We start from the raw sequence: 27,504 nt of genomic DNA, 5'->3' as shown, positions 1-27,504 counted from the left end.
ATGGGTAGCTTTATCTGCTGTTGTTTGGACGTGACTATTACGTAAGAATCAAATCATTTATCTGTAGTCGAAGGGATTGTCTTAGTGGCAGCTTATAGATATTAATAACGGGTAAATCCTCAAAACTAATACGATGTAACAACTATGTTTGTCTCTCTCACTCATGTCTACAACATGATCAGGAAAAAAGTTAGGGATAGAGCTTAAAATTAATCAGATTTTTTTTTAATCCACAACGAGGAAGCTCTTGGCCTGTATATCACCTGATGGTATTTTCTTAACAATAAAAGCTGAGTGCCTTTTATTTTTAAAAACAAACCTCAGTTTAAGATACCTACTTTAATTTGAATATTTTTTTTAAGAATGTGTGAATTTCTTTAAGTAAACATCCAAAAATCTAAAATTTTACAAAAATGAGTTGAGCGACTCAGCGTAGTTTAACACCATGTATTTTACCGGAAAACTAAAGACACTCTTTCTCACACACACACTCTCGAAAAGAACGAAATATATCACATAGCAACACTGAGTTACATCGAAATTATACTTCTTATATGTTCTCAGTTCGATGGCTTTTCCAAAGTTAGATCACAATTCATTGCACGCCAGTGACTTTGATTAGGTATGGAATTGTGTGTTCAAGTGTTTAGTTTACGCAAAGGCCTACAGATAAACTTTTCCACAAATACACTTCTTATTTACATTATTGTATGGAAATCCAAAGTTATTTCAAGAAGCTATCTAAGGCTGGGTTGCACCATCTTACTTTAACTTTGACAAACGTCAAAAATCTGTCAAACTTCATACAAAAATCACCGGTTATGAATATAGTTACGGTCAAAGTTAGGTGGTGAAACTCAGCCTAAGACTTTATAAGACAAACGTCTACGCAATGGAGTCTTAAAAAAATGTAGCAAAAATTGAGAAATTTCGCATCCTTGTGATTTGACAGACCAGAAAGATGTGGCAAATGTTGGTTGAACTTTTTCAAACTTCGTGCGATTTGCATAACCAGTGTCAGTATTTACGCCCGTATTCACAAACATTACTATGAGTTCTCACAGTCCGCGTGGACGCACAGGGCGATACACGAACCAATCATAGAGCTCTATTCAACGCTGTGCGTCCGATTTGCTGCTTCACTTAAGCAAGCATCGTTTGTGAATACGAGCGTAACAATTCCAGTGCTTTACTACCTGTATTTTAATGTCCCTTCCAGTCAATTTTATTCCACGCACGACCCGAGGACCTGTTTAGATATGGTAACATAATCACCCTCCATTAGAGAAACAGCTCGAAAACGCCGTGGTTTGGCGGTTTCATTCAGTCTCAGTCAGAGATATTGGGTTCGGTTTCCAGCAGGATTACGTGGAAGTGCTTGTAGGTAAACAATTCTCGGATGCAAAATATGATTTGGTATTATGAGCCACTTTATTCTAAAATACTACAGGGATTGGTAATAATTGTATCACATTTGATGGGCAAATAACTAGGTATATGCTTATCTATTCATCCGTCTAAAAAACAGCAACACACTGCTTACTGCGGTATATTATGAATACTGATATGACTCATTTACCCAAAATCAAAAATGAAAATAATTAAACAATTTAAATGTGCAATTTTTACAAGAAAGATTGTTTTTGTCTGATGCCGTAGGTATATTTAAAAAGTTTAATAACGCATGATTCAGTCGTACCTAAGTACATGCATGTCATTTCAAATCTGCGAATGGAACAACAAAAGATAATTTCGTAGGTGTTTCAAATGTGAAAAATCTAGATAGGTATCTAAGCTTTTCAATTACACGCTATGTAGTCCACGTACTGTGATTCCAATCCTAAAATAAGAATGAAAACCCTGTCCTTTAGTCGTCCCTCCCTGTCCTTTGATGCCTTCAGTACACTCCTTTTGTGCGAGACCTGTTTAGGTTTGGTAACATAATCACCGCCATTAGGACCCCGCCCACGGATAGCATCTGAACCGAACTTATTATGCTAGGTCTGACACATTTGCATTAACGTACACAAGGAACCCTTCCAAAAAAGAGTGAATTCTCATACCAATGTCGCACAATAAAAGTACAGTTCGCCGAAGAAGAGATACGAGTAGGTTGTCGGTAAATAAAACACACAAAGAGCTTAGTTGACACCATTTGTCTAATTTAACATGCTTTGTTGAACTGTCAAAACACGACTTTTAAACAGACTATCCCGCTACAGATCGTAGTATTACACGAATTCTGCCGAATGACAGGTATTACACGCTGTATAGGTATCCACGTAATATGATACCAGCCTAATAGTTATAAGAATAAAAAGCCCTGTCCTTTGATGCCTTTGTACCTGTTTAAATTTGGTAACATAATCATCGCCATTAGGATAGCATCTGAACCGATCTTATTTTGCTAGGTTTGATTCACTTCAGACACATTTGCCTTAACAAACACAAGGAACAATTCCTTGAAAAAAGTGAATCCGCTTACCAATGTCGCGGAATAAGTAAACAATTCGCCAAAGAAATAAATATGTAAATATACAAAGGGCTCAATATTGTCAATGATATATTTTCCATAACCTGTTTTCTTCAGATTCTTTAGGCATCTTAGCATTAACATACGGAGTTCCTTGAAAAGAGTGAACCCTCTTACGAATGTCTCGGAATAAATACAGTCAGGACATTAACCTTAACATTATGGCACCTTATTTGGTTGCAATAAAAGCGATTTTGTAACAAATTATGTATAAGTCTGATGTGCTATATTGCTGTATAATTCGCAGAAGAACTTGAGTGTCTGTAAACGAAATACACAAAAGATTCAATAGATGTTGACATCACCAGTCAACTTTGTTTAAATCTTAAAAATATTAACCAAAAAACATTAAAAAATATATTGCTAAGGTTGATCTCAGCTAGACATTTAAAATTAAATTTAGTTCTTTGAATCATTCAACATCAGACAAGTCTTTGTTTAATCATAAAATAAGACCAGCTAGCGCACAGAATGCACAGTGACTTTAACATTGTTCCAATAGAAATACTCCTTTAAAACGTCAGTCGTTATAATTTCCAGTACGCTCCTATCAAAACGTCACAGTAAAGCAACATGTAATAACTTCTCTTGCTATTTTTCCGATTCAATTCACTATAACAACGCTTAACTTTGAAACAAAAGAGTTCTCATTTTCCGATCGTCTGTGAAAATCGTTGACAGATTTAATAATGGCTGCCTGTCTAGAGATATGAAGCTCTCACCGGCAAAAGCCGGTTTTAAAAAATTCACAAAAGTGAATGAACAGGCTTGCAAATAAATACGTTGCATTAATGATACTTGTCATTTTAGTAGCCAGTGAGTATCTGAAAGTGAGACAGTAATAATACCACAGGCATAATTATTTAAATCTAAGCATCATTTCGCAAATCGAATCAAACTAAAGAAAATGCTCGTTGGTGTCTACGAGTATATCGACTAAGAAATACCAAAAAATAAAAACAAAGATAACTGAGGTTACCAATTACTATAACCGGTGGATTGGCATATAATATTTTTTTATGCATAACAAGGCAGGTATCAGGTATATCAGGCCATAACCGCACCTTGTGTTAAGTATGATAAAATATGATATATTTTTACGGCAAAAAGAAATAAAATTAAAGTATGATTCCGTCACTTGTTATGACCAATTGAAATGTGTCTTATTAAATTAAAATCTTTCAAATATTTCTGAATTCAGTTCTATTTCTTTCAAAAATAAAGGAATGTTTTCTTTGAGTAAAATTTTCGTGGCATTTCAAAATTTCACCCTGTATCGTCTAATATCCATCGAAGTCGTCAACATTATCGTTATCACCAACTCTCGAAAGCGTCACATTCGAGTCAACACTATCCTTTGTTGAGTTAGGCCACAATGGCCGACCCTCGCTGTAAAACATTTGAATAGGTATCAAGAACAGCCACAACCCTTCTCTGGTGCCAATTGTTTTAGATGTTTGCCCACTAAAAGGTAATTAATGGGACCTATTATACCCCAAGTTCATGTGTTAGAATTAATAACTAGAGTTGGTTAACCATTGTGGGTGTTAATAAGTTTGGAAAGATCGGGATCTTATTTGAAGGGTTGAGACCTTTCTGTTATCAATTCTGAATTGTTTTATCTTGGACGATCTTACTACTTGAATATTTTGTCCTACTAACATAATAAATGCGAAAGTTTTTATAGATGTTCGTTACTCTTTCACACAAAAACTATTGAACGGCTTTTAATGAAACTTCACAGTATTATTTTTCATACATCAGAATAACATACAAACAGTTAGGCTGTGGTTTATAACAATCTATGTCGAACTGAATTACACGCGGGCGAAGCCGCGGGCAAAAGTTACATTATATTATAATGAAAATTAATATCGTATCCATATCAAATAAGTACACCCCAAATAACGTAATTAAAGAAAAACCACGTAATTTCATATATTTACGAGTACATTGTAATTATTGTAGACTCAATACGCTGTGATGGTGATATTGAATCATTGTAAAATTATTACTTTTTAATATCGTATCCATATCAAAAAGGCACACTTCAAATAATTTAGTAAAAAAAAAACGGCGTAATTTTATACATTCACATTGTTATTTATTAAAAGTTGTGATATTCTCAAAAAACTGTGTTCTCAAAACTCTTGAACATCCATTCAACTGTCACTCTGTCGTAGTGAAAACCAATAATGTGTATACTCAATTCATTTGATGTTTATTTATGTGCCATAAAACTCAGCCCGCTTCGGCAACCGGATTCCCGATTCACTTAATTCCTGCAATCTTTTCCCCGGGGATCTCCCAGATCCTGGAGGCTGAGACAAGGAATATTAAAATAACACTAAAAGTACAAACGGTCGTATAAGACCGTATTTTTCCAGCGAAAACAAAGGAAATGGGAGGTTTCCACGTCCTCAGCTGTGTCTCGTACGTAAATGTGGAAACAATTTGTGAGAATTTGTATGAGAGGAGGTGCATGGAAGTGCTTGGCTGAAAAGCCGGTTGCTTTTTAAAAATGCTTTAAATTCAGTAAAAAATAAACAATCTTTATTTTGTTTCGTAAAATATTTTTATTTTTATTTTTATTAATATTCTTTTACATATTAAATCTCAAGCTCACATTTAGGTTCGATATTTTTTATTCTGTTTTATTCGATATTTTTTGAAGTAGTTTTGGGGCCAACATTAAATGATCATCAAACACGTTTGTAGTGATTTCGTAGTCATCATGCAAACTCGTAGTACTAATCATCGTAGTCAACTCGCTACGGCATGACTACGAAAATCTACGTAGCGTACGTAGATCACGAACAACAGTGACTGTGCCAGTGTATTACTACGTCATATGAAAAAACTCACCCAAAGAAATGCTCACTTAACGCAACTATTGCGACACAGCCTAGTAATGATATTTGTGGATAAAGATTATTTATTTATTTAACTTTAACATGAATTTACGAAATTTCTATTACCTGAAAGGTCACACTAATATTATGTACTACATACATCCAATACAATACTACGATAAAGGTTGATTTACAAGAACATTTAACAGCAATTTAGTATTAATAAAATCATATAATTACTCAAATATATTTTTATAAAACCTTTTCGAGGCTAATCAAGATTGCCCGATTACACGATGTTAAACGAAACGTGATAATGGGGCAAAAATGGTGCCATTTGGGTCCAGCTACATTGGCCCCTCAATAAATTCGGGGACAACCTCTGTAAATGGACGATTTTTGCCTGTTGCCTCATAATGGCTGGATTGAAACGCACATTCTGACGTCATTTGTGCAATTACAAGCAAATGAAACAGTGTGTCGGTTATCTAAGCAATATTTAAAAATAAATGGGTTAACGGAAGTGAAAAACTGATTATTTTGCACTTTTGACATACCTAGGTACTTCAAGGCTGATTGCACCACCTAATTTTGACCGTAACTATAACGATAACCGGTGTATTTTGTATGGAGTTTGACAGATTTTTGACGTTTGTTAAAGTTAAAATATGATGGTGCAACCCAGCCTCATTGTCTTAAACAAAATACTGATAAAGATGACAGAGTTTCTTCTGCCACTTCTCAGTACATACCACATAAAATGTTTTCTGGGAGTGGTTTGAGGGCAATATTTGGAAAATGTATAATTGCCCTGAAAGGGCCTACAAATTGATAGGTACATATGATATTTGGATAACTTAATTATTATGATAAGCTGTTTTACAGTATTTTTATGACGCAGCTCAATATTTTTAAATATTTAAATATTAATTATACAAACCTCTACACGGGCGGGGCACATAGCTCGTAGAGACGATGGCCGTTGGGGCAGGAAAGTTCTCGAGTGGCGACCACGGGCTGGAAGACGTAGCGTGGGCAGGCCTCCTACTAGGTGGACCGACGATCTGGTGAAGGTCGCGGGAAGAGCCTGGATGCGGGCAGCGCAGGACCGTTCATTGTGGAAAACCTTGGGGGAGGCCTTTGTCCAGCAGTGGACGTCATTTGGCTGAAAACAACAACAACAACAACAACAAACCTCTACAAAACTAAAATACAATTACTTGCTATATCCAGCCTAAGTTAAACCCTAAAGCTACTAATCTAAAGCGCTGCAGCGTAAGTTAAAACATGGTTCTTTTAAATTACTTTCAAACTTTTGCGCTACATTATTAAGTTAAAACTGGAAATAGTTTTAGATTCTTTAGTGTGGCAACCCTGTTCGGTTTGAATAAAACGAATGACTTGTCTCGTAATCCTATTCTAATTTGGACTAAAGGGAATACTTTTATTTTTGGGGAGCATTTGTAGAGCGTATTCTGTTGAATTTAGTAGTTTTAAAAACAGATTTTCTTTTCCAATACAGATCGTCGAAATTGAGGAAAAAAGGTTATGGGATAGGGAGCGTAAAATGTCATTTTGGGATAAAAACCTTTAAGGGGTGAGAACTTAGCAAATAGCTGAATTAGCTTTGTTCAAGCTTTTGATAAGTAAAAATCATCGATGCAAGATAGTTATTTTGGATGCTGTAATTATGAACAGGCCGAAGGTGAAAACGAGATTTCCCGTAATCCTCAACCACGAGAAGAAAATAAAACACATCAGTTTTTAGCGAAAAATTAAATCGTAAATCTGAGTTACATCATATTAACTGTAACCGTAACTAAAACTTTGACCGGTATTTTGTATGGAGTTTGATAGACTTTTTAACCTTGGGTTTAACTTTTATAGTAATTTCTAAATAGAGGCGCAGTGTAAAATGTCCAAAAAAAAAAACTTCATTTTTATTACGTCACTAGCTTTCCGCCCGCGTCTTCGCCCGCGTGGAATTTTGTCTATCACGGATAAAGTTAATCGCGCGCGTCCCTGTTTCAAAAACAGGGATAAAAACTATCCTATGTTGTATGTCCTTCCCGCGACTCAAACTATGCATAATTTCATCAAAATCGGTTCAGTGGTTTAGGCGTGAAAGCAAGACAGACAGACAGACAGAGTTACTTTCGCATTTATAATATTAATATAGATTAGTATAGAAGTATAGATATATAAAACATTTAACCCTTCAATGAGACGTCGATAATTTGGCACGCCGTTTGACCGCAAGTGGCAGAGTCATTGAAATACTCCAGTAGTATTTACTGCGCGAGTCGTGCCAAACGGCTGCTCCGATAGTTTGAGATAGTTTGTGAATCGTCGCTAGGGGCAACGAAAGAGAGCTAGCTTTCAATGCACGATCATCAATTATCGTATTAACTGGAGACTTTTATTAACGGGAGACTGGGTACGGCTGTAACAGGGTACGGTTGTAACAGGGTACGTTTGTAACAGGGTACAGTTGTAACTGGGTACGGTTGTAACAGGGTACGGTTGTAACAATTCCAATGTGGCTCGGTAGGTGAGGGTACAAAGGTAAGGGCATGCAGGCGACAAGTAAGGTTGTATGAACGGCTGCACCGATAGTTTGAGATAGTTTGTGAATCGTCGCTAGGGGCAACGAAAGAGAGCTAGCTTTCAATGCACGATCATTAATTATCGTATTAACTGGAGACTGTTATTAACGGGAAACTGGGTGTAACAGGGTACGGTTGTAACAGGGTACGGTTGTAACAGGGTACGTTTACGGGACTATTCCCACCTCTCGTTCCCACCACTGCAACTCCTGTGTAGCCAGGATCTACAGCTTGACCGCCATAAAAACCCAACCAATGAAGGTCAAGTTTGTCCCGGGGGAAAGTTAAACTGTCATTGGACCCGCAACGAAATTAACATAGGAGAAGTTCGAAATTAAGGTTCGACTTCCCACCATTGCAAAGCGGCTGACAGGTGACAAACAAAGGTTTAAAACCTTTAAGAAAAGGTTTAAAACCTTTAAGGGTACGGTTGTAACAATTCCAATGTAGATCGGTAGGTGAGGGTACAAAGGTAAGGGCTTGCGGGCGACAAGTAAGGCTGTATGAACGGCTGCACAGATAGTTTGAGATAAATTGTGAATCGTCGCTAGGCAGCGAAAGAGAGCTAGCTTTCAATGCACGATCATTAATTATCGCATTAACTGGAGACTTTTATTAACGGGAGACTGGGTACGGCTGTAACAGGGCACGGTTGTAACAGGGTACGGTTGTAACAGGGTAAGCTTGTAACAGGGTACGGTTGTAAGAGGGTACGGTTGTAACAGGGTACGGTTGTAACAGGGTACGGTTGTAACAGGGTACGGTTGTTACAATTTCAATGTAGCGCGGTAGGTGAGGGTACAAAGGTAAGGGCATGCGGGCGACAAGTAAGCTTGTATCAACGGCTGCACGGATAGTTTGAGATAATTTGTCAATCGTCGCTAGAGGCAGCGAAAGAGAGCTGTGAATGAGCGTTAATAATTATTTATCGTATTAACCAAGTACACGCTGAGGCCTGGTTTCCACCAAATCAGAGCGGAACGGAGCGGAGTAGAGAACTTGTGTTGAATAACCATTTAGATTTCATAATTCGGTGCGGTGTTTCCGGACGGATACGACCTGCAAGCTTTCTAGAGGAGAGCGTATCTTCACCGGCTGGCAACGCACCTGTAACGCCCCTGGGTCTGCGGGTGTCTATGGGCGACGGTAATCACTTACCATCAGGTGATCCGTCTGATCGTTTGCCTCCTGTCACAAAAAAAAATTGCAACTTCCCGTCTCCGCGCCGCGCCGCCGCCGCTGTCAAATTCTATAGAAAAAATTGACAGCCCAGTTCTCCGCTCCGCTTTGATGGAAACCAGGCTTTAGAAGTCGTTTAACTTAACCTAAGTATTTTAATGAGATAAGAACTTTTTCAAGTGGCTGAATGTGAGCTGTAATCGCATTGAAAGCGCTATGTAGATACTTTTATACACTAAAATCTAATTTACGATAGTGTTTTAGGTTTACAAATAGGCGGCCAGCATTTAACGGTTTTCTGCAACCTTTACAAAACTTGTGGGTGGACGTCCCACGCAACGTTTATACATGGCCTTAATTTCAGAACCTTTCTGTCCCATCGGCTGTCAGTTCTACGTGCTCTGCCCACTGACACTTTGATTATCTTTGAGCTTCCATAAATTATAAGTCTCATATTGAGTTTTCACCAAAGCAGAGCAGAGTGGAAAAGTGTCTGGCTGTCAAGTTTTTCTATAGAATTTGACAGCGGCGGCGGTGCGGTGGTGTGTAGCGGAGCTGTGCGTAGCGGAGCTGTGCGGAGCGAAGAGAAAAAAATGGAAATGATTAAATTTGATCCGTTATTCAAAACACTCTTCTCTGTTCCACTCCTTTCTGTTCCGCTTTGGTGGAAACCGGGCCTAAGTTCTCTAAATTACTTTTAATTTAAGTTATTTCTATTTAATGTAACTCATGGTTTAATCATATTAAATTATATTAATTCACTTAACTACTTGAACAACTCAAACGCCCGTAATCACAAACATTACTATGAGGTCTCACAGTGCTCGTAGACGCACAGGATGACACACGAACCAATCACAGAGCTCTATACAACGCTGTGCGTACGATTTGCTGCTTTACTTAAGCAAGCATCATTTGTGAATACGGGCATAAATATCACCATGTTAAAACAGTCGTTTGCAGAATTGAAACGGCCGTATATTTTTAAGCAACACTTAAAACCGGGGCACAGTTTATTTTGAACGTTGCAAAAAGACTGTTTGTTACTTTTGTTTAAACAGGCAAATAGCCAGTGGCTACTAAAATAATAATGTTATTTTCGAACATTTTATTTTAACGTGCTCATCTCGTTTTTCTAGTAAGCCCATCATTGGTATTATTATAAAAAATGCTAGCAAATACTAAAAAACGGATTGTGACCAAATCATCACATCGCTTCACTTTGTCCACGTATTGTAGACCAAAACCAGACTTAAGTGTACCCTTTATGCGCAAATTGTCAAATTCGCAAATTGTCAAGCGGTCGCAATCTGCCAAATTCGCAAATTGTCAAGTGTATCACTGTGTTGGTGTCAAGCGCACCAAGGACTGAGATCATTGAAATAATATGAACAAAATAAGCACGTACAAAAGTTTTTTTGCATAGGCCATTGTCGACTATAACCTTTTCGGTCAGATCGTAAAATCTGCTTTTATTTTATAAAATTTAAAAGGCTATTAGAATAGTCACAATTCAACATTTTTATGTAAGAGGGATTACCAGGCACATCTGCTACTCCCTCTCGCTAACAATCAACTAAGTATAATTATAAATTTCGACAAATTAAGCCTGTCTAGTTGTACACAGAAGACTGCGACCAAAACAACTACTATAATAGTGACAAAAAGCGTCAGTGACAATACTATAGTAACAAAAAGCCCCAATGACAATATGTGTGGAAATATTCCGAATAATTTCACGAATAGTTAATGCCTCAGAGCGAACACGTCGCCAAATTTTCATATTTTCACGGCAGCTGCAACGCCCGTCACACCCACCGCAATGTTTTGTTCAAAAATTCAAGAGACACTTTGTTTTTTCACAAAAACACTTTTAATTTTTGACACTGTTTTTTAACTAGTGAAAGTGGGATTGTTTGAAGTTTCAACATTTGAATACGCAAACAAAAAAGATCATCAATCGTTTCTAGTTTTGCCACGATATTTTTATATGCAATAGAACATAAAATTGTGGACGAAAAATATGAATGTTCACTATCTAGGATAAAAGAAAGAAAAACATTTATTTTGTTCGTACACAGCTTAAAATAAGTGTCATTAGAACCAAAAATGGCAATCGCTTAGCATGTGCTCTGAGGTAGAATTTAATCCAGAACACAACGCTGGTACTCGTATATGGTAAAACTATCCTATGACATGTTTTTTCTAAGTCCAGTTGATTTAATATTTTAAGCCGAGTGTAAAATGGGTTGGACTCTGACGTCGTCAATTTTGTCAATTTTATTTCAAAATGCAAATGCAATTAGGTATGTTTTAATTCGATTCAAGTTTTAGAGGGTCCTAAAGCCTGACACTCAAATGTTAACGACGGACGGATGGGGGAGTTTTCCAGTTCAAATGAAAGACGAAGATCAACGTGCACAAATAATACATACATTAGTTAAATTAGCAAATAATTATGCTCAGCAAACACATTATTATAATTTAAAAGTCTGCGGTAACGTTTACCATAACAGCAAACTTAATAAAAACAATCAGCACGAATAAATATTAATATAAAGTAAATCCAAACTTTCTCGAATCTGTTTATCGCTCGTAATTAACAATAACTTGAATTATTGAAACGGCTTCATTTTATTTTTGATCAGCTTAAATTACCTGTCTTATTTTTAAAATTTAAACATGAATTGAAAAACCATTTACCTCTATAGAATATAATAAATTCTTGATTCAATAAAAAAACGTTACGTTACATAACGTTAAGCATAAAAATATTATCGTATCCAAAATATTAACTTAACTACAAATAACTACAAACAATTTATTACTAACTACAAACTAGAAAAAAAAATGATAACCTTAAAAATTTATACGCGTCGCTATTTTTTACAAAAAAATAATTTTACAGTTAACTTATTGAGTTTCCACAACTAGAGCAAAGTATTTATATCAACTATTTAACTATCCAATTTCTCACAGAACAAAAGTATAACAACTTATAAACCTCTCTTATCATCCGAACTTTTGAGATTAAACTTCATTAATGAATGCGAGGGGTTACTTTAATTAACGGGTCATTAATAATGAATAAGATATTAATGAGTCAAAGTATAATAATCTCGCCGTTCCAACTTTCAATGACAAACCGTAAATCGGTTAAATCTTACAAAAGGCCAATTCTGTTAATTAACTCTTATTATACTGAATTTGGAATTCGTTGGTATAACTTTGACCACGATTTGGAGATTTGCATGCAATTTTCATTTGAATTATTTGCGATTAGTTCATTTATGGGACTGAATTGATAAAGCTTAGGTATTTAAGATTACCAATCAATTAACCAGAGTTAGGTACTTTTTATGAGGTTGACAAATTAAAAAACTGTTTCAAAAAGCAAATGAACTTAAAACGAATTTTACAGTTAATTGAGAACTAAACGGGGTTTAGAGGTGCAAAATAAAGTGCTTTTTGAAAAGATTGTGCCTTGGATTAATTGATATCAACCCTTACCTAATTTTGACGGCTGCATTGTTTCACTGTTCATACCAGATTGCAATCTGCTACTAGCCAGTAGAGGTAGCGGACTCAAATCCTGCAGAGGGCAAATTTTAGCTTAAAACAATATCTAAATACAATAAAAGGAGAAACTGACTCACTGACATAAATCAACGCACAGCCTAAACGGCTAAACGTAGGTACTTGAAATTTGGAAGGGACGTAGCTTAGGTACCATAGAGGTGCACTAAGAAAGGAATTCCCTAAATTCCCATGGGAACGGGAATTAGCTGGAAAATCCTTTTGTATGAAAATTCTAAACCGCTTAATTAGACGCTTGAAATTTGGCATGCAGGTACCTTAGTAAACTTAAAGCTTAGTTAAAACAGGATATTGCAAAATTCCCACGGGAACGGGAGTAAGCCGGAAAAAATATTTGTATGAAAAAATCTAAACCGCGTAATGTAGATGAAGGGGGTAAAACGGGATCCACGCGTACGAAGTCGCGGGCGGCCGCTAGTAATTAATACACATGAACTCATCAAAAAGACAATACCTCAAGCACGCCCCAAGTTGAACGCCATTCACAATATCATAACTATTTTGAAATTCAGATTTCCAAATCCCCAAAATAAATCCGAGTCCAAACAAAATAAGCGTTACCAAAACACGGTCTAATGGACAGTCGTGAACTGCTCAGCTTCAAAGGTTAAGCGTATGCAAATGCCGCTCCCTTATTCCAGCCTTCATTTGTCGTTTGATTGCGGAGACCGAATGTGCCTTCACAAATAAAGGAACACCAGATGTAATGCTAAAGTCAATTCCTGATACAGCAGTTTGTTCTCCTCAGCAGACGAAGAAAACAGGTAAGGAAAGAATACTATTAGCCTAGGCGTAGACCACCGACTTTTAGTTGGCCGATAGTTGGGTCGGGCTGTTGATCAATATGAAGAGTATGAAAGTGCGCACATTACACCGATTTGTTATCTTCCGATTTTTCATACAAATTAAAATCGGATCCAACTATCGGCCAACTAAAAATCGGTGGTCTGCGCCTAGGCTTATGAACGATAAGAGGTCCAATCGATTGAATTATCTGATACCAACTTTGTGACTTCATTTAGTGTAAAAAAGAAGCTAATATTCCACTAGAAAATTATATAAAATACTATCACTAACATGTTACTTTCGACACATTTCGGTATAAACTCTCTCTCTCTCTCTCTCTCTTTTTCTTCAATTATAACTTCCGAAATACATCCACTTCTACTTCAGTCATTATCTTCTCCTACTATTAACAACATTCATCAGCTTTAACATCACAAGGTGACAACACAGTTATGTTTAAAACAAAATATAAAGAAACCAAGGAACCATGGACGACTTTTGACATTGCAAATATCCTTGATTTGTGATCCCCATTTATTTGCTTGTATAAAAGATTCTCGCTAAAGAATAGGACTATCATAATATAACGTATTTACGTAACAGAACATTTTATTAAATCTTGCCCGAGCGGTGCGTTTTACACAATGTTGTTTCAGGATTTTTCCTTGCTTGAATAAACATTTAATTATAGAGTAATCTTAGTTCATGTATAAGATATAAGTTACACAAAAACTATTCTTATAAAGCAGACCAAAAGAACTATCTTTCCAAAGCACAACCAACATAACCCGCAATTTTGTAATCACTCGAGTTCACGGGACGTCCCGCTCGACATTTCTGCCCTAAGGGACTGCGGCAAAACAGCATGATTATCCGAATGGAATTCCGTGTGATCTGTTCAATCAAGGTCTATAGATCCCTAGCGAGTGCTCTGAAGACCACCTGCGGCCCGCCTTCATTTATTTTATAACCTACGCTCCCTTAATAAAATACACACGAAGATCAACTGTAAAAATTGTCGGAGCCTCCCGCAATTTTCGATGTAAACGGGAACAAAAGGCGGCCTTTGAAAAATGTTTCTCCATATTTAAGTGGAATTAGTTTTGGAAACGCCGAATGAAAAGAAGCAGGCATGGAATTTTTCATTGGTCGCGATATAATTTACACGCAAATATTAAACAAGAAAAGTGGGCGATAATTTTAAGCCAAATGAGATTGCAAGTCAAGAGGTTTGCGGAATGTTAGCAATGCATCTTATTTTGAATTTCTTTTTCTATTAAAATTTTCAGAGGCATTCAATTATGACGTTACCGTTCTTTTTGCTCGGTGTAGTTTCGTGAATATTTTTCTGGAAAACCTTTTCGCAAATAAAACTTCATCTCTTCATTTGTAAGGATTTCATAAAACATAAGTAGTAAGTAGGTAGTAACTTGTTGTGACGTCATGAATAAGATTCATGTATTATCAAACTTCATTTTGGCGATCAAAGAAATAAAGAGCTGTGATATTGAATTAAATTAAAATGGGAGAGTATACATATAGTTGACTAATAAATATTCAAATGTCACATCTGGGGAAAACTAGTAGTCTTGAAGACCGAAGTGTAACTCAAAAAATCACTCCAAAACCAGAGCAACCAAAGCAAATTGGGATTCCAGCAACACATTTCCCCGCGGATTATTCGTAGGTAAGGTACACCGAGACTGTCTGCTTTACATTTATTGCAAACTCTAGACTTGCAAGCGGATCGCTTCAACCTCTAGAGGATCAGTCCCTCATAAAACACCGCTTCAGGTTTACGACTACGCACCAACATAAATAATAACGACATAGTAAAATGTTTATAGCGAGTGGCGAGATTTCCATCATTAAATTGTGGGGAAAAATTCAAAAATTACTGATATTGCCCTTTGATGGCGGTGAATGCCTGGAACGTCAGTTATTTTGGCAATGAAATAATTTTGCATTTAATTTGGGAGTTTATGGTGCATTCACGCTGTGCTTGGGCCGATTCTGTGTTACAGTGTATATTATTTAAAAATGTTATTATTATGACAACAATACCTAAGACTTAGGCAAGAGCTATAATCCGGGCCTTTTCAAAGCGAGAGTGAATAGGCACTTACCTACAGGGCAGATATGTACCATCATAGACTGCATCTCACTTAACACCAGGTGCGATTGCAGCTAAATACCTGCCTTGTCATGCATAAAAAAAACATGCTGAACAGCTAGGGACTGAAATTCTTTCCCAATCATTATAATCCGGGCCTTTTCAAGGCGAGAGTGAATAGGCACTAGGTATAAGTACAAGGCAAATATGAACCATCCTAGAGGGCATCTCACTTAAAACTTCTCTTCTCACTTCATACATGCCTTATTCTGCTTAAAAAAAGTTCCATAAAAGAGTTCATACATCCTAACAAAGCTTTCGTGTTTCTAACATTAGTATAGAAATGTCATAGTTCAATATTCTAACATATAAAAACCCTATTTTTATTAAAGGTTAAAAAGCTCTCTGTTAAAGTAAGGTTTCTTTACTCAGGATCTAAAATATAAATTCTTTGTATTAAGCCAACAAAATACAATGTTTAACACCTTTAGCTATTTATAGAAGGAATTTCTCTAAAATTGCTCAAATTAATGGAAATTAAATTTAACAATGGAGAGTACCGTTACTTAAAATAATAAAAAGAACAATAAACACAAAGTGATTCCTTAATTTGAAAGTCTCATCTCAGAATTTAAATTAAAACCTAACGATACTAAGGGCGGGTTGCACCATCTTACTTTAACTTTAAAAAACGTCATAAATCTGTCAAATTTCATACAAAAAGACCGGTTATCGCTATAGCTACTGTTAAAGTTAGGTGGTGCAACTCAGCCTAACTCTTTTATTTATTAGACCACGAAGAACTAACAATGTTTTACGTTTGATTAATGGTAACTTTTTTCATAATAAAAAAGAAGATTATTGCGAAAACTCATAATAGAAGTTGAACTAAATGGTAATATTTTAAACCTAACAAAATATTCTTGCAAGAAATTTTATCACACTTTGTTCTTTTCTTTTTTATCACAATTATCAAAATCAATGGTATTATAAGGTAAAAAGCTTCTGAGGTGGAATTGTGTAAAGAAATCGTAATCATTCAACAGTTCATAACGTACGATAAAGTTAGTAAAACAAACTGTCAAATGATTACGATTGCTTTACACAATTCCATCTCTGAAGCACAACATTCTACATTTTTATTATTCCACTGCCAGCAATGTTCCTATTGAGATCGTCAGTCCATCGAGCAGAGTCGCCCCTAATTTCGAAATTCATCCAATTAGCTTAAATCCAAATAGCTCATAATGCCAACCTTTAAATGGCAGTAACCTCCCCTCGTTATCCCATAAAGAAAAGAGATTTTCCTCCCAAGAAAATTACTAACCAAACATCGTGTTTTCACTCAAAAACAACATTTAGGTATGACGGGGCAAAAATATCTTATTATTTTAAGATGAAGCTGCATTTTCTTTCCGGTATAAGCCGCTGCTCAAAGGGACCATCTTCAGAAGTATGGCCTCTTGGCGTAGTAAAAGTAGATAAGTAACTCCTCAATAGGAAGAAGAAAGACGTAGTGTGGGCAGGCTTCACACTAGGTGGACCGACGATCTGGTGAAGGTCGCGGGAGGTGCCTGGAGGCTTTCGTCCAGCAGTGGACGTCATTCGGCTGAAACGACGAATTCCTTAATATGTGTAAGAAACAACTTCTATGTGTTTCGAGGTGGACTATTATAATTCTGAACCGCGATATTGCTCACTAAGATAAAGAGATTTGTCAACAACTCATTTTTTTTATTACGAGCTAGCGAGATTCAAAATGGCGCCCGTGACTGCTACGCCAACCATTTACAGCGCCGTGTTCAATTTATAGGTGTCGCTAGTTTGAACTTTTCCCAGTCGCATTTCAATTAGGTCTACAATGAGGGCTATCGTTTTTATACTTAACAGTTGGCACCCCTGGCGATTGACAGGACCTTACTCTACAGTGGCGCCATCTTGATGAGTGCAAATGCGATAGTCCTCCGACCACTTTAGCACTCACCAGTTGGTGCCACTGTCTTCGCTACTAGCAAGTGACAGGACCTTACTCTACAGTGGCGCAAACTGGTGAGCGCTAAAACGATAGCCCTCATTAGCAACCGGTTGCTAAGATTCTGCCCGCCGCGCCGATCTCTCTATACAATCGTTGATATTTTGATTTGTTATAAAGATATTTATAAAGTAAACTTATTTCTACATTTGTTTGTGCTATGCGCTTGGCCACAGCTTTTATAGGATTGCCGCGAGGATTGTTTTGTTCTTTCATTTTAGGAAAGAAGCAGCCACGAGCAATTAGCGGGAGATGAGATCTTAAAATACCAAGAGACTAGCATTGATGTGGTTTCTAGGTAATAACGTTTCTTAAAGCTTTCAGCTACGGTATATTTTACCATAGGCTGCTTGAAGCATATTGTGAACTAAGTGAGTAATCAGCTGTAAGTTTACCTTGGAATAAAATTTAAAAAAATGTAATCATTTTGGTCATTTAATCTCTACCAAATTTAGGAGCCTAAACTCCCCACTATGGCCAGCCAGGTTAAAGAGAAAAAAGTCAACAAACAATTGTTAAAGGTCTGATCTGTTAAAAATATTGAAATCAAACTGGAAAAACATACATACATGCTTAAATGGAGTAGTAAAATTGAGAGTGAGTGATTTTAGACACACGCAAAAAATGGCAGTCGGTCCAAGCAAATTGGCTCCTAAAAAACAAAACATTTCAATTTCCGGCTAATTTTACATTTTTAGTAACGTGCGCGTAAAATCACACTAAAACCGAATTTGTTTGCAAAATAAATGGACTAAGAGACTTTCGGAGCGACACAAATAAATGATGATATTGGCTTGTGGGCCTCGACGACTTTTTCCACCAGTTTATTGGTCCGGCTGAATTTATTGCTGCCTATTTATCACTTGAACATGGTACAGTCCGCGCCTTTCAGGTGCTCGTTGGTTTACAAATTGGCCGGTTTTGTTTCGAAATTTAAATTTTATTTTTTTGTATAAATCTGGTGTGATTTTGTGACTGGTCTGTTTTATTTATCACTCGGTTGGTTTACAAACTCCTTGCCGTGCTTGAGAATTGGTATTCCAATTTTGAATGTTTGATTTTTTCTTTTTTGCTGCAATTAAAAAGGGTTAGTAAGTTTGAATGAGATTGTTTTATCATCAAATCCTTTAGGCTTGATTTCCTCCTACACTGACGTCGGTCGCGTACATCGGTCGAGCGTACGAATAAACACAATGTTCTTTGAAGCACCGCACTGCAACGCCGTCGTCAGCGGCAGATGATTACATAGAACTAGTGTGTAATCGTGCGCGCCGCTGACGTCGGTCACCGATGTCAGCCTAAAAGGAAATCAAGCCTTAATTAACGTTTTAAGTCTTAAGAATTGGCGACATCATAATGTGTCGCCAAATATCAACATAAAATTTTAATGGCTCTTTAAAAGTACTAGATAAGTTAATTGTTACGTTTGAGATGGAAAAGCCATTTCCAGAGGTTGCCGACCTCTGACCTAAACAGACACTTATTTTAGTAATCTTTGTAATCAACTTCTATCGCAAGAAATGAAGAACATCCATGCATTTGCAATGCTAAAAATATTTTTTGTGGCTTACTTAAATCTACGAGCCAGAAAACTTAGTGGGAGCAGGCCTCCCACTAGGTGGACCGACGATCTGGTGAAGGTCCCGGGAGGTGCCTGGATGCGGGCGGCGCAGGACTGGACTTTGTGGAAATCCTTGGGGGAGGCCTTTGTCCAGCAGTGGGCGTCATTCGGCTGAAACGAACGAACAAGGACATTTTGTAGGCAGGTCCCCTTAATACCAAAAGTTAAACTCGCGTTGATCATTATATTAATTTAGCATGGAATATGGTGCAGAGCTTAAAAATTTAATCTGGATTATTATATTATTATATAACATTAAATAAACAATAATCAGCAGTTAAAATGAAATTGAGTTTATTTAATAAACACAATGCCAGAGTAATTAAAAATGTATTTTCATTAAAACCTCATTTAACCGGTTTCCCTTTTTGTGTTTATACAATATTTTTATTGACTATTCATTATTAAATTTAAATATCCTGTAATTAAAAGCTCCGTTTACATAATGTACTAAGTTTATGTAATTTGTATCATCCAAACATTAGGATTGTTGTCCTATTTTGTTAATCTTCAAGTTACAATCTACATTTAGGAAAAGTTTAAGCCGAGGGAATGCTCTAAGTGTTATTTAAGCTAATCTACTTACACATTTACTACTTCTGCATCGGCTTCAGACGAGCCATAGAAAAAAACTAACTTCAAAATTCGAATATCTAATCATATCAATAAGTACCTGTTGTGTTGGCTTTGCCTGCACTATCGATAAATCGACTACCAAGCAGCACTACCATTAATATTAATGCACACTATCTCAAGTGCCACCCCTGCATATTAAATAGTGCTTACAAATCGTCAACTATATACAAAGAAAAAAAAATATTAATACAAAAAAAACTTAAAGTTTTGCCCTTAGAGAGTCTTTACATGTCTCATAATATTTTTACCCTACCTGCCAGAATAATAGGTACTTATTGTTGGCTATGCCTGCACTATCGATAATCGACTACCAAGGACTACCATCAATATTAATGCACACTATCTCAAGTGCCACCCCTGCCCTGCATACCCACTTGTGACCCAACATCATTCTCAATATAATGATCTGCACATAAATTCCGCTCCTTTTGTGGCACACGTGAATTAGCCATATCATATTCATGAATGGGCTCATATAGCCCCGTGAATATAAATGAGATTAAAAAAGTTTTTATGTTAGCTATCACGTTACTATGTCTGTATATTGCTGAGTAACTTGGTTCGCTGGAATTCTGGTTAACTATTTTCTTCGTTCGTTCGTTCGTTTCAGCCGAAAGACGTCCACTGCTGGACAAAGGCCTCCCCCAAGGATTTCCACAAAGACCGGTCCTGCGCCGCTTGCATCCTTGCAACTATTTTCTTATTTCTAAGAATTAACCGATGCACATGACGTAGCGTGGGCAGTCTTCCTACTAGGTGGACCGACGATCTGGTAAATGGTCGTTATGGAAAGCCTTGGGTGTGGCCTTTGTCTAGCAGTGGACGTCATTGACTGAAACGAATGATCCCGATGTTCTTGTAGCATTTCCTTGATTTGGGTTTGATAGGTGCATGAGATGTTGAAAGATAAGCAATCACAAAATTTGAACTATTTAGGAATCGAACCTTGAACCTTTTGATATGTCGTAGCTAGACGACAGCCCAATAATTCTCTGTTACTAGACCTTAGAAGAGTTTGGCACACCCAGAAAAATAAAAATATTGTTGTTTTCTGATTTTATCAATATGTAATCAAAGTGAAAATTATCCACTGAATTTTATCAATTAAGTAAATTTCGATTTCAAGAGGGAAGTAAACGTCCCCAAATTGATTATTTTGATCAAAGAAAACTTTTCTTTTGAGTGTAAATGAAGATAACGCAGAAAACTTTTTATAAAGTTACTTATTTTATTTTATTTATTTATTCATTTCGCTAGTATTTTACGTTTACGTTTTTTTTAATTTCACAAAGTTTGACTTCAAAATGGAATTGTGATAAAACTTCTTGACAACTGAGAACTTCATGACCGAGATGATCCGGCCGAAAATGGAAGCGAGCTTCAGCCGGAATTCCCAAGTACAGAAACCCCCAATCAGTCTATACTTTTACATTCAAGTGCAGCTTGACCTGCATCTCATCTGATGGAAAATGATGATGATGCGAGCGTCGCCCAGAATCCTCAAACATAGAGATCAACCAATATTTTTTTTATCTTTAAGGGCAAGTACTCGTAGATAAAGTTTTTACTGATGTTAGTGGCATATCATAATTCCAGATTTGGAGGCAAAATATCTCCAAACCAACCTTACGAGGTGCACTTTTCCATAGGAAATGACACTGCGCTCCATCACTGTGCAAAGATACTCATAACGTATGGCGATGCTGAAGCAAGCTATTACGGCAAATGGCTCGAAAGCCATGTATCACGTTACTGCAAACAGCTAACTCAAGTAAACGCAGAGTTAGCTAATAAATTCAAAAATTCTAAAGCCTTACGGAACATTAAACGTTTGTTCATTACTTGCACATTATTATAATTTTCAACATTTTTGAGACAAATAGCCTATCTTGTTGTCTGCAACATTTAACCAATAGATCTTCTTCTACTTTTTTTTCATCTATTTTTCAAAGTAAATTGTGTTGGTTTTTAGCTATGCAAAATAATGTTAAGTCACGTAAACAAAATGGGCGCCTAAATATCGGTCTGTGACGCTTAAAACAATGTTTTAATTTTAAACAATTGTAATTATTGCTTTAATTCAACTTTAATCCTTTCGTAATTATCAAAAGATTAAGAACGGTAAAAATTTGCGGAAAACTTAAAACAACATCTGCAAAATAAATCAAAAATCTTTAGGAAAAATTTACCAAAAAATAACCTCACATACCGTTTTGGCATAAATTAATGTTGTATTTTCGTAATTTGTTGGTCATAATTCGCCTATAAGATCGAAATCTACCATTATTATAGTTTTACACGCTTGACCTACTGAACTCCTCTGTTTTAAGATTCAATTCGGTTATTGACGTCAACAATATTATTGTAATTGAGCAGAAGCATTTCAATAACACATATCCACTCGAAAGCAATCGTAGAAACCCTTTTGTAATTAAACATCAGTTATTGGGTCCTGTTGTTTGTTTGATTGGCTACCGAATAGTGGTTCCTTAACCAGGTTATCGAATACATTGACTGTTGTATTTGTATCAACGTCTGATATTCCACGGCTCTCCTAGGTATATTGGAATTGACAATCTTAAAAGAGAATAACCAGTTCAAAAGAGAATTACAGCCCTACTTTATTCAAATCTTTAAAAATAAATTCAGTAACTAACTCTACTAAACTGCTACGTTTTTCATCCAGTTCTTACAGGACTAGCACATAACTAAATCGGTGCGGGAGAGGTGTACCTACATTTTACGTGTAGGTAATTATTATAAATGCTCTTGCAAGCAACATGTCACTCTTTCCGCATAAGCCTACTTAATTATGTGCTATCCTGTACCTAGCTAGCTACCTTCTTGAGGTATCGGTCCATCGGGCTGGAACCATCATCAACCCATGAACAACATGCACAATGGCTACCTTCTGCATGGCTTATAAATGCTTGCGGTGCTCAAGCCACCTCTGTATCGTCGACGCGAGCGCGTCTAGAGTTCGATAGTCCCACTAGGCAACGGCGAGGTGGTCTGCCTACTGTACGACCACTGTCTCGCAAACCTCGCGCCAGACCACGTTCTTTTTTCGTCAGGAAATGCATGAAAAATCATACCCACTAGTCTTGGGGAACGAGTCGGTTATATGTAAGGCTCTCCCTGCCAGATGGATAGGGCCTAATCACTAAAACCTGACGGTGTCCTCCCAAAGTCTTTGGGACGGAACTGCGAGTTATTGTCCGAGCTAGACGACCTAGACATTATTTCGCGGTTCGGCCCCAAACTGTAGCTCGCTCTGTTTGAGCAAGCGACGACTGGCTTCAGGGGAGTAGTAGGAACCTGTCGCGCCGGACCACCTCTCTCAACCCATATGAACAACAACGCTTGCACAATAGCTACCTCGTTTCCATGTAACCATGGCATTCATAATGCGTTCCGTGGACAAAAGCACCCACTTAGTATTCAATCGGGGCCGGCTGAAGGGCCGGAACAAATAAAAGAAGCGTATAATGTGATTTAGCAGGGCCCTATCAAGGCGATCGCGGCCGACGATAAATAATACCGTTGTATCTCCAGCGGGGCGCCCGAATAAATATGTAAGGTTTTATAGAACGATATTTTTTACCAAATCGGCTATTACCGTGTTTTGTTTGAAGTCAATTGTAATATTTTCTTTTGGTAGCGACCGCCGCTACCGACCGGTCAAGCTGGAAATCTTTGAATTATAATATTTTCTTTTGGTAGCGACCGCTACCAACCGGTCCAGCTGGAAATTTGGGTCATTGGGGGAGGCCTATGATCAGCAGTGGATGTCCTGTGGCTGTTATGATGATGATAATGGTTGTCGTTTGGGGTGCGGCCTCTGTTATTTATTATATTTTTCGTATGATAAAGCTAATCAAGCTAAACGTTGTGGCATCTTACATTGTTGTAAAACTATGTAACAACTCAGTACTGGTCCATATTATAAGCTCTAAGCAGTGGTTTTACCCTACCAATATGGTCTTTTCCACTTTGACCACCTGGATTTGATCACCCAAGTGATCCAGGTGATCAAAGTGGAATAGACCTACCAATTTAGGGTATGGACGTGTATACCGTGTAAAGTGTAATTGTGTGATTTTTTTAAAACGAAGCTTTACCTATTACCTACTGTATCATGAGTGTGGATACCCTTTAAATATTTAGTTACACCTGCAGCTATTAAATTCCCGCAATTTATTGTGTGAGGAAGCTTAACTAAGTAATATATTGGCATCGGACCCTTCGGTCCTTTAAACATTAATCTAAACAAGATACAGGTGTGGGCGAGTAAATATTTTGTTTGATAACTTAAATATTTACTAAAAGGGTGCTTAGAAAAACACTGATAATATTTTAGAATCAATATAAAACGAGAATGGGAGAAATAGCAATGTCAATAGAGAGCGGCAACATAAAAACGTTAATAACTAGGTTCGAAATCTGTATCAGTAACAAAATGATACAGATAAGAAGTCACTATTGTTTTCATTGTCCATCAGATCATTATCCACAGCGGAGCACACCCCTCTCTTAATACCTTCTTCCAAAAGTTGCTGTGCCTTAGCTGGGTCCACATTGTATCAGGTATAGTACTGCTTAAATTGAGATGTTTCCTGGGTCAAAAAGCAAGAGTTTTGATTAGTCCGTCAGTTAACTTATCAAAAAATACTGTACACGTATTTTTCACTTTTTCAAACTAATGAAAATTTAAAGAGATAAAGCGCGCCAAAGTTCATAAGAAGAGGCCCGTGACGTCAATGCTTGCATAAAAGTGCCGCACGTTGTGACGTCGTGCGGAACTTCAACGCACCATAACTATGTAATTATTTGTTAGATTGACAAATAAAAATATATGTGTCCAATATTTTTTGATATTAAACATGACGGACTAAAAAAATTTTTTTAGGAAACTAGCCTACAATAAACGATTGAGTAATTTACCACAGGCAAATGAGGAATTTTGGTATATACGCCCCAGGCCGGCCAGGACAGGGATTGGAGAAACCTGTCGCATTTGAGACATCACAGTCGCCCTTTTAAAGTTACCTTTAAAAGGTGACTAATTAGGCACTTCAAGGTAATAATTAAACTTCTCGCTCGATAGAAATTCCTGGCATAAATTTTCCAAAATAAGGCTGGTTTTAGTGTCACGTGGACTGTCAGTGCGGATCGCTCCGCGCAGCCGATCTGTATGAACTGCTAGGGAGCGGAGCGGTTCCTCCGGACCGCTCCCTAGAAGTTCATACAGATTGGCCGTGCGGAGCGGGTCCGCACCGGACGGTCCGCGTGACACTAAAACTAGCCTAAATGCAGACTTTTACACACAACGCGAATTTTTCAAATCGCTTTAGCAGTTTCGGTGCATATTCAATACAAACAAACAATCAAATCTTTATAATACTAGTGCAGATAAATGAATAACCGACTAAATAGTGGTTATAACATCAGCTGACATTATACAAGCCCTAACAATTACAACACCGCCATAAATGGCAGACAAAAACCCACTAATCCTTGTCAGCTGCCAGCAAAACATCCTAATTATACTGTTAGCAGTCGGATGGGTCTGTATTTGAACCATATGAGCACTCAGCAGACTGTGAAAATGATTTATACTGATTAAGTACTACGGGTTATTATAGCTCATAGCAACATTATAGTTTAACTTGGTAATTAAGATAAGGCAATTAAAAATTAACGCTATACTAGATACATAGTATTTTTCTATTACTTTCTATTCTAGCTGTTGAAGGGTTGTTCGGTTTCGATGTGGGGGTCTCAGGTTCAATTTGATGTGTAAGTTATTTCAGATTTTGTAAGGACATTGCAGTCCTTAATCAACATAATTTTCCTAGAAGAAATAAGAAACCATCTTTCAGAGAAACTAGTTCTTTAAGTAATTCTTGTTTACGCTCTTCGAGCATAGAGCGGTAGAATTGGAAAGTGTCATTAATTTCATTTTGAGTTTTGGTTTTGTGGTACTGGACTTGTAGGTAATTTTCCAGTGGCGTGTTCAACAGTCTTGACTACGTCTTCGTTCAACAGTCTAGCACGAGTCTTAGTTTAGGTTACAGCTTGTTGCATAAGCTCCATCTGTTTAGGTCCTGCATCAGATAAATGTTCGTCATCACTAACCATAAGGTGAGATACAGGCCAAGAGCTTCCTCGTTGTGGATAAAAAAAATATTTTTCTACTAGTGAATAGTGTCACTTATTCATAATAATACCAATTCTGCAAAGTAATTCAATTCCACTCGGAAAATGCACTATTATCTATTTAATTTTTCTATGTATAATCCATTTATGCATATCCCCCGATGGCCTATACAAAAACGTAATACCAAAATGTATTCCGAAAGGTTTTAAATTGCAAAATTTAAGGCACATTTAAACCCGAATTTTAAACTAAACGCCCATTCGGTTATTTCAATGGAGTCATTATAACATGTAAAGCTGCGCGAAAGAAGCGAGTAATTACTTTTTGAACACCAAAACTGTTCGCTGGCCGTTTTTAATTCGGCATGAAAAATGTGGTGACTGCTTAAGGGACTTGTACACTTTTCCTGTTCAACTTTAAAGGAAAACAAATTGTTTTTCCTGCTTTCAAATCTCTTGATTGGATTTAATTCTTTGGGAACAGAATAACCACTCTGTCTGATTTGAATTATACTGCTGTTATTACCTTTCGGATTTTTTGAGACTTTTTGTCTATTGTACTTATTAAATACTAGCGGCCGCCCGCGACTTCGTACACGTGGATCCCGTTTACCCCCTTAGGCGTTGAATTTTGCAAAATCCGGTCTTAGTGACCATCTACGTTCTAAAAGGAACCCACATGCAAAATTTGAGACTCCAGCACTTGTAGGTTCTGAGGTTTTGTGATGAGTGAGTCAGTCAGTGACCTTTCGCTTTTATAAATAACTATAGATTCTAAGTGATCCACTTGAGACTTGATGGATGGCCAAACATTTTTTTTATTGGAAAATTGGGGATTAAAAAAAACATGAAAAAAACATACATCTGAAATGGTGACACTTTTACGAAAGTTTTTTTTTGTATACTCGTAGATGGTCATCTATTAGTCTATCATCTTAAGTTTGGCACGCTTTTTACGGTACACCCTGTATTTACCAAATATTTACTCCCGTGAAAATTTTAGGTCAAATCTTCCATTTCTAATTCAACATGAAACAGGTGGCGACTGTAAATTTTAAAATGTAAAACTTCAGTAAAAATCCAATCATTTTTTTTTTCTCAGAATCTTTTGATGGACAGACACTTTTGGTTTTCGGAACAGGATTATTAAGAAATCAAATCAAATTTTCCGTATTTTTGAGAAACGAACGCTATCAACTTTTGAAATTCTAATAAAATTAATGTTTATTTTTTTTAAATCCTACCCATTTTGCAATAAAATTAACAAGTAAAGTTAGCGATTTTGCAACAAAATGCACGAGTAATAGTGATCTGTGATCTCTATTGAAAGTATAGTATAGAGCAACTTTTGCTCATACACCTGCGATCATCGAACATCACTTACCATATC

This window comes from Ostrinia nubilalis, chromosome 9 (assembly GCF_963855985.1).
Source record: "Ostrinia nubilalis chromosome 9, ilOstNubi1.1, whole genome shotgun sequence".
In the NCBI taxonomy this organism is placed as follows: Eukaryota; Metazoa; Arthropoda; class Insecta; order Lepidoptera; family Crambidae; genus Ostrinia; species Ostrinia nubilalis.
Note: the sequence above shows the minus strand (reverse complement) of the source record.